Source organism: Melitaea cinxia, chromosome 4 (assembly GCF_905220565.1).
Source record: "Melitaea cinxia chromosome 4, ilMelCinx1.1, whole genome shotgun sequence".
Classification (NCBI taxonomy): Eukaryota; Metazoa; Arthropoda; class Insecta; order Lepidoptera; family Nymphalidae; genus Melitaea; species Melitaea cinxia.
Window position 1 is genome coordinate 15542891 of NC_059397.1, and position 13889 is coordinate 15556779.

The window sequence follows — 13889 nt, forward strand, 5'->3', positions numbered from 1 at the left end:
AATGCACATAAACGGTAGCCGTTTCCCTTTATCATAATTACCTATATCTGCATATAAAACATACTTTTGTAATTTTTAAGTCCATCAAAGTAAACGTATACATTACTGACACGCGCTTCCCCCACGACGACTACCCTCGCAGTATTTCATTAAACTTACCCAAAGTTTTATGAAGCCATTTTAATAAAATTAAAAGCCGTAACAAACGCTATACAAAGGCTGAATACGAACTAAAGAGAAAGCTAATAATATTCAATAATTTATTTCTTTTTCATATTACACTAGTAAACTAGTGTTAAAACACGTCATGGCATTACTTCTATGTAAGTGTCACTGTTATTTGTTGCCATATAGGTGAGGTAAGGGAAACACATCCATCGAACTATCTAAGCTAAAAAAAAACTATTGAATTCAGAATCCGGTTATATGATTCTTATTAATGTTGTGTCTTCCCATTTATCTGGAACAGTGCAATCGGTAACGATTCGCAATTCAGCCTATAATATCCCACTTCTGAGCATAGGCCTCATTATTTGTGTAGGAGAAGGAGTAGTGAAATCGATAAGCAGATTGTTAAATTGTATATTTTTCTCGCGCACCTATACTCAATTAAGGTGTTAGGGTTGGTAGTAGTATTGAGACACCTATATAATATTTTTGCTGCCACACATAAGGATGTTTGTGTGATGATGAGGTGTGTTAAATCATGGAAAGCAGGTTGGCCAAAATGAAAATGTCGTAAGGGGTATGATATAGGACGACAGTCGTGGGGAGTATTTTGTTAGGTGCAAAATTATTAGCGACATTAGCTTTACGCTACCTCTTCAATAAAACAAAACAGTTTTGGGGAACGGAAAGAAATTTTGCAGAGGATTATTTTTCACTAAAATTGGTATAAAATCTATACAATTACGTGCAAGATAAAGATAATCTTTAATTTGTTAATAAATAAATATCTACACAATACACAGTGTCGTCTGTTCCTAAAGTAAGCAACTTAAAGCTTGTGTAGTGTGTGTGTACAGCCGACTGGTATAGCTACATATATTTTTTTTTTTCGATAAACATCCTTATAAATAATACATATTATACAAATATATATATATAAATATTTATATTACACCCAGATTCGGGATGGGAATCGAACCCACGACCCTCGGAGCGGAAAGCAGGGTCTGTCAGGGATAGTCTACTAATATTACATAAAAACTAAGTATGCGAGCCAATTCAAATGTGACGACACAAAAAATGTATACTTTCCTTTATTAATAACTAATGTTATATATGGGATTGATAATGATTATGCTAATGATTGATATAATTGGCATTGTTGGACTACATTACTAACAATACAGCACGACCGTCTTGTAAGCCCAAATGACAAACTGGGGGTGCATAATTAAAATAGCGTGGAACAATATTGTCATGAGAGCTGTTAAACAACAATTAGTTAAAAGCCGAGCTTTATTTTGTTATTGTAATAACAATTTCGTCTGAAATATTCGTCAACATACTAGTACGTTTTAATTTCATACGGTAACATCGTAAATATACCTAATAACATGTTTTGTATTCACAAACAAACGATAAAAGTTAAGAAATTGCTGAATGTGAAATGATAATTCCTAATTCTTTATTTCTATAATAGTCTGTTCGTTTTTTTAGTAATTTAGTTCCCATCCTTTGAACTAAAATCAATCAAGTTCTCTAAATTACAAATAATTTTCATTGGATAATCAAGGAGTAATCAAACGTTATTATCAGCACACGTAGAGTCGTGACGTCTTCGAGACGTCTTGGGAAACTGTTTCAATTAAACTCCCTTAACTTCAATGAAACACGTTTATAGCTTACGATTTATCTTACAAATATTATATTGGATTCCCTTGTACTGATTACCTGCAAGTTATGGCATATGCAATTATGCCCTCAAACCTTTAAGGAAACTTGATAATAGATTAAGATTTATTACACACAGATATAGTTATATCATTGTATACACAACGTGGAACTTCATCATTATACACCGTTGTAATTCTACCACTCTTCTACATGAAATACCATGAACGGAACGAATGTTAATTTGCGTTTATTATTATTACTTCCATTAAAGTCGATCCACATTTATAAAACGAGATACAGATTATTATGTAGAGTAAACATACTGCCGACAAAGTTTCCAATTATGCTGTTTTTTTTGTGTTGTATCCTGAAACCCCTAACTACCGACAATTTCTCATTTGTATATTCAGCATGAAGCCTTTGATACGTGTTAGGGAGCTGTTTTGATTAGTCTGTTCTCCCAGAGGGAGCTCGTTTAAAGAGCAAGACTTAGTAAATATAGCCCTTACAAACATAAACTTTAGCCATATTTTATCGTTAAGTTTAATAAATTTGCTTGAAAAATGGAACAGAGAAAGTCTGTAATATAATTGACAGCACGAAAATAAAGCGAATCTATTTTTTTTTTTTTTTTTGTTAAACTCAAATATTTCAACTATGTTTGTTTTAAGATTAGTGTGTTTGTAAATTGGGATTTAATTGTTTAAAATATTGACATACTCATTAACATAAATTTTTTGTATGATTCCAATCGAAGATGTTTTAAATCTTCAATAAAGTATTCGTGTATTGTATCTTTATAGCTTTATTACTCTCTATTTATTTCTTTGATTTTACGATTACGATGTACTATAGACAAAAGTTTATACACAACCTTCCCTCGTTTGATTGCCACGTTGAATTTAACCTCACAATACATTGTAAGCAAATATAAATTTTAATTTTTTTTATATACATCGGCAAACAAACTTATGGTTCCCGTACCTATATATGCCTGCAACAACATAAGCGTCGCAAGTGCCTGACCCTCACCAGAAATATCGTTCCATAGCTTAATTGGCTAGAGCGCCGACACGGTCAGTCGGAGACGCGGGTTCGAATCCCGCTGGAACGGTCAATTTTTGATATGATATTCAAAAATGTTTATAAAAAACGTCCTTATATCGTAGAGATTTCTACTATTTTAATGTAATTGTCGCGTAATTGTAATTTGGTAAGTGCACATGTTTCAGAAATTCTTCTGTGGTATGCATGTTTACTGGCAATTTTTAATAAATTCATTCTAGATGTATTTTTTTTTTGGTTTTTCTTGCTAACGAAAATATTTTACAATGTGCGATGGTGCTAAGCAATAAAGTTGTTTTCTATGCTACTGGTATCCCATCGGCCAAGTTACATGTTTCTGTCGGCTATCTCAATTTGCAACAATCAGTAGAACTAGTTAGAGTTTCGATTTAACTAAGTTTCAGATTAATATGACGCATGTTATGACTTAAGGATACTAGAAAAATTTCATATATTAAAGTTTTTGTTTATAATTGTGTTTGCTTGCAACCTAATAAAAACTGACTTCAATCACATCGATAAGTAATACAACGTAGGAACATGGAAAAATAGTCAATAAATACGGGTTATCAAGATTATTAAAAAAGTAGTAATCAGATCTCAATTAAATTTAAAAAAGATCACATGACAAGCAGTAGCTTTTCATTTAAAGAAGTGAAAATACAATGTAATATAGAATATATTTTTAAAAAAATGTAACAATCTTTACCGTCAATAACTTTTTACTGATTACTTCTGAGACCTCTACGTTCAAAAATAGATTTCCTGTCTTTTCATATTGTCCTTGTTATTATTATTTTTCTGTTCGAAGTTTCTAAGAATTAAATTTCAATCCTACCCTAGTCCTAACCCAATAGTATTTGATTATGATTCTAGATCATAAAGCCATAATACCCATCGAAACACTCAAATGCATACAAAAATGACTGAATCAAACAAGCACTTGAGAGGGGCATACACGATACACACATACAAAAGAGATAGAAATATACACAAATAAGATAGGAAGAAAGGTTTGTGTATAGAGGCTGTATATAGTATGTATACAGGAAAGCAAACACCCGCCCTCACATTTGATTGCCGCGCAGTGATTAACCAAATCGCTCGGAAGTTGCTATCGATTCTCCTCTCACGTCGCCCGGATTATAAGTTCCTATCGGGTATCTCACTATGGGGATTACTTCATTGATTGCAACTTGCTTAGTTTCAGACAGTATTAGACTAATACGTTTGTTGGTAAGTACCTTCAGAGCAAAGCTTAACTTGATTGCTGATTGTGTAACGAAATTGATACTTTATAAAATAACTCATGTCTAGAAGAATGATCCGAACTAAAATACGTATTTATAAGTAAGAATTTATAATATTTGCATTTATTGTTATGTTGATTTTTTATTTGGAATATGACAGCATTATGTATGTTTGATATAGCTACAGCGGCATTAACGTTTGCTTTTATATAGACAGAGAGTAATTAGACAAATAAATAAACTTTAAACAAAAATCTCATATTCAACATGTCTACGTACTGTGATATTAGTTAAACATCCAGATTGATCCAGAATCACACGTAACACAAACGTATAATTTATGTATTTTATTTTTCTTGTACGACAAGGGCAGCAAACAAGCATACAATCTACCTGATGGCAATTATAATCGGTGACCACAAACACCACCTGAAACACCAAACGCGTCGCAAGCATGTTGCCAACCCTGCTCCCTCAGTCATCCAATAAAATATACCCAAATAATCAAAACTGATTTTGTGGCAAATGTTGATCGCTTAAGTGACTTCTTTGCATCAATTACAATATTTAAAAGGTTATAAATAAATATTTACTTTATTTAAACTGCGTCGGGAGACACCTTGAGATTGCTGTTGAATGCTCAATTTATATTGGTTATAACGGGACACTTACGGTTTTCCTCATTTAAGGCTACATATGTATATTTTTCATTTTAACATTAGTCACAAAGATTACTTGTTTAAATAAACGAAAATACTTTGATTGAATTTCGAATTATAAAAATAAATATGAAAATATTACTATATATTTACCGGTGATTTTGAATCTGTTTTACGTTTATCCATTTGATTACGGTTGTACCGCGCATAATACAAAGAAGATTTATCAAATTAAATAATACACAAACAGCGCTTGGTATTCGTGTCAATTTAAATTGCAATTAGAATGAAAATGATTTAATTTTAATCCAAAATATTTTTAGTCAAACGTAAAATATATATATATATATATATAAATCACGCCACAACACCAAATATGACACTTTTGCTTTAAGTTGCTTCTACTTTATTCCGCTCTAAGGTTCACCACGGTCACTTTTATGTTTCACTGAACGCCTGTGGTAAATTGAGTGTGCAGCGGTTTTATTCGTCGAGCAAAACTTTGTAACTTTGACTTAAAAACGTTCAAACTTTCAATTTGAAACGGTCTATCAGCTCTATATTTTATGACGATAAAAATAATTACACGCGTGGGTAAAAATGTTCGAGTTTGGAATACGTAAAAATTAATATTTTTATTTCGTACACATACATAGAAAAAGTAAGTTACGACATGTTCAGTGTATGACAATATTGTATGACGTTGATCTGAGAGTAGGGAGACAGAGGTGAGAAAAAATTTAGTTTTATCAAAAATAGTAAGAAATTTCAGTTTGGTACTAACTGAAGTAAAGAAACTGAAAATTTGATAAAACTTCCTTACACTGAAGTAAAAATTGGAATTTCATCGCCTTCCATATTTTGGATTGAAACTTTGATAGAAAATTTATCATACTTAACTGTTTTTTTCACACAAATAGTCATGAACGGATAAGACAAAATATCTATTATTTGACATCTAGTATTAGTATGTTAGCTGGTTTAAATTATGCTACTATAATATTAGTATATTAACGCCGGTATAAGTTGCGAAATTTAATTGCCACAACTATGTTTAAAAGCTTATTTTATTTTTTTTTTGAATTTCGAAGAATGTGAGTTCAGTGTCTATTCTAAAGGAATTTTAAATGGAATTATTGAATTAGTGGAAATTAAAGAGTGGGGTAACTATCTCGACCTATTTTATTTTCTTCATAAAGACGGAACATAATATTGTGTGTGTTTTTAATTATGATTTTCTCATTCAATTTCGACGTAGATACGTCCTATTTATTTGAGGTTTCTTGATTATTTTGACTAAATATTGTGATTAAAATAAATATGTTAATTAACATATTCACAAATTTATTTTGGTTGTACACGTTCGGTTTTATTTTTAAAGCTTATCATTTAATTTGTAAGAAATATATTACAATCATTAAAAATATAAGCTATAAATATTTACATTTTAATCATAATTCAACCATAAAATCATATTCACGCATAACGTGTTCGGATTGACTGATTTATCGTCTACTAGCGTAAACTATTGAAGCTCAAACGGAATTTTTCCACTTAAGTCCTTTCCGTCTACAGAACTACACTCACTACTCCACAAACACTCAAAACGTGTGATTTCTTGAACTTTTACTTCTATGCGGATCAAACAATATTCATTTAAAAGGAAAAGAAAAAAGGAAATCCAAAAAGAAATTCAGTTTTTGAGTTAAAATAACTCGCGTATTTCATAATTTTTCAATATTTCACCCTCATCAGGGCGGATTTGGGAATGAAAGTAAATAATAAAAGTATAATACCTTCAAAGTAATTTTAGATCTTTATCACTTAATACCGTGTTTGAACTATAATAAATGTCGAGAGAGAATAAACACATTCATCTTGTATGAATAAATAACAAACAGAACTGTTTAGTATTCGAAGGGGACGCGACCCTCGATTTTCGTTTAATAATGGCTCCAGTTTTGTTTATTATCTTTAAAGTTATTTTTAAAGACGAGAATATTTCTTAAAAACGTTTTTGAAACCGCTTGTCAACCTTTGTGTTGGTTGAGGTGAACTTTTAAGATATTGAATAAATTTTCATAATTTATATAGGTATATCTATAATATGTGGCTACCTACCACATCGAACTATTATTACATAAGTAGTAATAGTAATTCAATGAGGCTTCAAGATAACTTACCTGATACCTTTACCATTTAACCATACCGATACCTTTACCATTTAACCTTACCGATACCTTTACCGTTCATAACCTCAACCATTACCTTACCAAGATACATTGACGTGTACGTGAAACAGAAAGCACATAGCTCTGAAAAGAGCTGTTTTAATGTTCGTGAAACAAGATTGTTAGCTCTGAAAAGAACTGTTTTAATGTTCGTGAAACAAGATTGTTAGCTCTGAAAAGAACTGTTGGAAAATAGCACAGCACACCATGCAAGCGGATGCACCAGCAATCACATGCACAGATCTTCACAGAAGTCTTCAAGCTAACTCGCACGTATTCTTCATGATGATCTTCACGAAGTACAATCACGCCGCCGCCGAGTGAAGTACACGTCAGAGATCCGTTCGCCGCGCCGATCGCCGCCGAAAAGGGCGAGACGCGGGAACGTATGATCTATTTATAGATATCGCTCCGCGCTACCGTGCCTCCGACTCGCGACGAAGCGCATGAGTAATCGACAGCGGCACGCGCGGAAAAAGAGAGCCACGCGCGAGAAAGAGACGCAAGGCTTATCCGTGATTGGTCATAAAAACTAATCAACTATTGTGATACTTACTTTTTATTGTAAATTATTTTATATAAATATTACCATTTTTTATGCAAATATATTCGATCGACACCTTCTGAGAAGACTTTCATTTCGACACAACAATAGTCCCTAAAGTGGTGACCCGACGAAGAACACGAAGAATCCCTGCTAGTAAAGAAGACGAATCCCTGCTGGTGAAAAATGGATCAATCAAGAACCACCGAATCCCTGCCCGCCGTAGTCGCCACCATCGACCAGCCATCAGATATCGCCATCAACATGAACCTATTAAACGAATTAAGAAAACTGTCCATAGAAATCGCTAAATTAAAATCAAGACAACCGCAAAATAATTTCAGAAGAAACCGTTCACGATGCCGCTCATACAACCCTCAATATAAATTACGATCGAGAGACAACACACCATCGTCAGGGTGCTATTACCACCTACGTTACGGGTCTCAGGCAAGAAACTGCAGGTCACCGTGTTCCTTCACGTCTAAAGAAGCAAGCGGAAAACCAGAGAGAACGCTGGCAGAAGCGGAATCCGGCGCTCAAGAATACTCTTACCGCCTATTTGTCACAGACAAGAAAACAGGAATATCTTTCTTGGTAGACACGGGAGCTAACATATCCGTTCTACCTAGAAAAAAAACTCACTTCACTACACCGCTGCCATTCAAACTCTACGCCGCTAACAACACCACTATATCGACATACGGTGAAAAAACACTCGAACTAGACCTCAGCCTTCGCCGTCCATACAAGTGGAAGTTCATAGTCGCTGACGTGTCAAAGCCGATACTAGGAGCCGATTTTCTAAAGCATCATCAACTCATCGTCGATCTAAAAAACAAGAAACTCATCGATAACGTTACGAACTTAACAGTCAAAGCACCCGTTCGAGCTACAACTATACCTACAGTACGAAGCATAGACAGCAATAATATTTACCACGATATCCTCTCAGAATTCCCCGGCATAACAAGACTGACTGCAATGAACATAAACGACAGCAAGATCAACGTTCAGCACTATATCGAAACCGAAGGACCACCCGTACATTGTCGTGCACGTCCTATACCACCGCATCGCTACGAACAAGTCAGGAAAGAATTTCAAAATATGATGGAACAAGGTCTATGTCGCCCCAGCAAGAGCCCATGGGCGTCACCCCTTCACGTCGTACCAAAGAAGAACGGAGACATACGCGTCTGTGGTGACTATCGCCGTCTAAACGCTATCACCAAGGCCGATCGATATCCCGTACCACGCGTCAAAGACTTCACATATCAACTCGCTGGGAAAACAATATTTTCAACAATAGACCTTAACAGAGCATACCAACAACTCTGCGTTCGCGAAGAGGATATTGAAAAGACTGCTATAATAACGCCAATGGGACTATTTGAATTCCCGAGAATGTGTCCAGGTTTAAAAAACGCAGGGCAGACATTCCAGCGATTCATACATCAAGTATTAAGCGGACTGCCTTACGTATTTCCTTTCATCGACGACGTACTTCTTGCATCTGAAAACGAAGAGCTTCACCGAGAACACCTCAGAACCGTGCTACGAAGACTGGAAGAACACGGAATCACAATAAATCCATCGAAATGTAACTTCGGTCAAACAGAAGTTCAATTCTTAGGATACCACGTTTCAAAAGACGGTATCAAACCTCCAGCACAGAAGATCGACATTATCACAAAGTATCCGAAACCTACGAACATCGAAGAGTTACGTCGTTTCCTCGGTATGTTAAATTTTTATCGCGACCACATACCTAACGCCGCATCTATTCAAGCGCCACTCAATGCTTACCTACACAACGTTAAGAAGCGAGACAAGACTGTCATACAATGGACCGAAGAGTCAACACAAGCATTCGAAGCATGCAAAAACAGCATCAGCAACGCTGCTTTGCTTGCTCATCCATCACATCAAGCTACGTATGCGTTATTCTGCGACGCGTCCGACAAATCAGCTGGCGCCGTCTTACAACAATACGTCAACGAATCATGGCAACCTCTCGGCTATTATTCGAAAAAATTCTCCGATGCGCAATCAAGATACTCAACATACGACAGAGAACTCCAAGCAATATACATGGCTGTGAAACACTTCCGCAAGATGTTCGAAGGACGACCACTCATTATATTCACCGATCACAAGCCACTCACTTTCGCAATGCATAAGGTTAACTCAACTACAGAAACACCGAGACGCACGAGACAATTATTATTTATTAGCGAATTTACAACCGACATAAGACATGTAAGCGGCAAACAAAACATCGTTGCCGACGCTCTAAGTCGCATAGAAACAATTACATGTCCCTCTACAATCAATTACGAAGAAATAGCAACCTCACAGCAACAAGATCCTACTATTAAACAATTATTACTGCAAGAAAATATTAATTTAAAGAAAATAACTATCCCGAACACCGATATCGAACTATATTGTGAAACTTCATCATCGCATATACGACCATACATACCCGAACAACATCGACAACATGTATTTAGAAGCGTACATAACATAAGCCACCCTGGAACGCGTACGACACGAAAGATGATATCACAAAAATATTTTTGGCCGTCAATGAATAGCGACATATCAATATGGACTAGAAGCTGCATCGATTGTCAAAAAAATAAGATTCAACGACATACACACAGTGCTACATCAAAATTCCCGCCTACAGAACGTTTTCAACATATTCACGTCGATATCGTAGGACCTTTACCTACTACAGCGCAAGGTTACCGCTATCTCATAACAATGATCGACAGAGAAACAAAATGGCCCGAAGCAATACCTACCGACGATATAACAGCTGAGACCGTCGCCGAAGCTATCTACAAACACTGGATAGTAAGATTCGGATGTCCGTCAACACTAACTAGCGATCAAGGCCGACAATTCGAAAGTCAATTATTTAATAACTTAATGAAAATTATGGGAATAACAAAAAATCGTACAACTCCGTATCATCCGCATAGCAACGGTATAGTCGAACGCTGGCATCGCACATTAAAAGCCGCGCTACGCACGAAACTCTCAAGTACAAGGTCATGGATCGACGAGACGTACCTACTGTACTACTAGGATTACGAGCCACCCTACGCACAGACGCCGAAGTTAGCCCAGCCGAACTTACATACGGCTATAACCTACGTCTACCGGGTGATTTTTTCACTACATCGATATCTACGACTACGGACGACTATACTTACGTAAACAAGATAAGAACGGCAATAGAACAAAATAGACCGCAAGCAGCGACGACGCATCATAATAGCAAGCAATCTATTTTTATACATAAAGACCTACGCAACTGCAGCCACGTATTCGTTAGAGTCGACGCAATTAAAAAACCTTTACAACCACCCTACGAAGGACCGTATCGCGTAATAAGAAGAACAGAGAAAGTATATACGATACAACTACAAAATCGCGAAACTAACATCTCAATAGATCGTCTCAAGCCCGCTTACTTATTACAAGAAAACATACCTAACGATACGTCACTACAAAATAGTACCTCGCCACAGAATACTTCCGACAAGCCGCACGGCAGCGTGACGTCACAACCGACTGCGAATAATAATAAAGTCACAACGCGAGCCGGCCGCTCCGTCAAGCTTCCAGTACGTTTCACTTGAGGGGGAGCACTGTGGCTACCTACCACATCGAACTATTATTACATAAGTAGTAATAGTAATTCAATGAGGCTTCAAGATAACTTACCTGATACCTTTACCATTTAACCATACCGATACCTTTACCATTTAACCTTACCGATACCTTTACCGTTCATAACCTCAACCATTACCTTACCAAGATACATTGACGTGTACGTGAAACAGAAAGCACATAGCTCTGAAAAGAGCTGTTTTAATGTTCGTGAAACAAGATTGTTAGCTCTGAAAAGAACTGTTTTAATGTTCGTGAAACAAGATTGTTAGCTCTGAAAAGAACTGTTGGAAAATAGCACAGCACACCATGCAAGCGGATGCACCAGCAATCACATGCACAGATCTTCACAGAAGTCTTCAAGCTAACTCGCACGTATTCTTCATGATGATCTTCACGAAGTACAATCACGCCGCCGCCGAGTGAAGTACACGTCAGAGATCCGTTCGCCGCGCCGATCGCCGCCGAAAAGGGCAAGACGCGGGAACGTATGATCTATTTATAGATATCGCTCCGCGCTACCGTGCCTCCGACTCGCGACGAAGCGCATGAGTAATCGACAGCGGCACGCGCGGAAAAAGAGAGCCACGCGCGAGAAAGAGACGCAAGGCTTATCCGTGATTGGTCATAAAAACTAATCAACTATTGTGATACTTACTTTTTATTGTAAATTATTTTATATAAATATTACCATTTTTTATGCAAATATATTCGATCGACACCTTCTGAGAAGACTTTCATTTCGACACAACAATAGTCCCTAAAAATATATATAAAAGCGAAAGGTCACTCACTCATCACGAAATCTCCGAAACTATAACACCTACAAACTTGAAATTTGGCAGGTAGGCTCCTTATAGGACGTAGACATCCGCTAAGAACGGATTTTACGAAACTCAAGCCCTAAGGGGGTAAAACGGGGGTTGCAAGTTTGTATGAAAGTCCAATGTTTTTGAAGTAAGAGACTTGAAATTTAAAATGTATGCTCTATAGATGATAAGAAGGCGTCTAAATAATGTATCTTTAGAAATCAACCCCCTTTTGGGGTTAAAACGGGGAATGGTAGGTTAACTCACTGATCACGAAATCTCCGAAACTATAACACCTACAAACTTGAAATTTGGCAGGAAGGCTCCTTATAGGGCGTAAACATCCGCCAATAACGGATTTTACGAAATTCCACCCCTAAGGGGGTAAAACGTTGGTTGCAAGTTTGTATGAAAGTCCTATGTTTTTTGAAGTAAAAGACTTGAAATTTAAAACGTATGCACTATAGATGATAAGAAAGCGTCCAAATAATGTATCTTTAGAAATCAACCCCCTTTTGGGGTTAAAACGGGGGATGGTAGGTTGACTCACTGATCACGAAATCTCCGAAACTATAACACCTACAAACTTGAAATTTGGCAGGAAGGCTCCTTATAAGGCGTAGACACCCACTAGGAACGGATTTTACAAAATTCCACCCCTAAGGGGGTAAAACGTTGGTTGCAAGTTTGTATGAAAGTCCTATGTTTTTGAAGTAAGAGACTTGAAATTTAAAATGTATGCTCTATAGATGATAAGAAGGCGTCTAAATAATGTATCTTTAGAAATCAACCCCCTTTTGGGGTTAAATGGGGGATGGTAGGTTGACTCACTGATCACGAAATCCCCGAAACTATAACACCTACAAACTTGAAATTTGGCAGGAAGGCTCCTTATAGGGCGTAGACACTCGCTAAGAACGGATTTTACGAAATTCTATCCCTAAGGGGGTAAAGCGGGGATTGGAAGTTTGTGTGAAAGTCCCATGTTTTGAAGTAAGAGACTTGAAATTTAAAATGTACGTTCTTTAGATGTGAGAAGGTGTCCGAATAATGTATCTTTAGAAATCAAATCCTTTTTGGGGTTAAAACGGGGGGGGGGATGGTAGGTTGACTCCCTCATCACGAAATCTCCGAAACTATAACAGCTACAAACTTGAAATTTGGCAGGTAGGTTCCTTATAGGGCGTAAACATCCGCTAAGAGATGATTTTACGAAACTCGACCCCTAAGGCGATAAAACGGGGCTTGGAAGTTTGTATGAAAGTCCTATGTTTTTGAAGTAAGAGACTTGAAATATAAAATGTACGCTATTTAGATGGTGAGAAGGTGTCCAAATAATGCATCATTATCTATATGTATAAAAGAGAAAGGTAAATAACTCACGCATCACGAGAACTCAAAAACCGCTGGATAGTCTATCCATCCAGGTTGGACAAAGATAAAATTTGGCAGGGAGGTAGATTATAGTTAGCAGACGTCCGCTAAGAACGGATTTTACGATATTTCACCGCTAAGGGGGTTTAATTGGGGTTGATAGTTTGTATGAAACATATACAGCCTGAAAACAAAACTAAAAATGTGGTGTATAGAGAGGTTTTATAAAAATAACTATTAAATTATACCAAATTGTGCCTTTTAAAAAGTTACTCAGTTTGATAAGCATTTCAAGTGACTGAAATAAAAAAAAAAAAATTAGCGTTCACCATCTTAATAGTAATGCATATCTTCATAACCACGCGGACGTAGTCGCGGACAACAGTTAGTGTATTATAAAACAAAGTCCCCAAAAGTGTATGTGATCG

The 13889-nt window shown here is 36.4% G+C and overlaps 1 long non-coding RNA gene across 1 annotated transcript; it reads right to left on the reverse strand.

The window, feature by feature from the left end:
- Window positions 1–1096: 1096 nt before the first annotated feature.
- Window positions 1097–5069, reverse strand: LOC123670302. Its single transcript, XR_006745895.1, has 3 exons — window positions 5059–5069; window positions 2042–2045; window positions 1097–1175 (listed from the first exon to the last, which is right to left on the reverse strand). It is a non-coding gene; the product is annotated as an uncharacterized LOC123670302 (long non-coding RNA).
- Between the last annotated feature and the right edge of the window lie 8820 nt (window positions 5070–13889).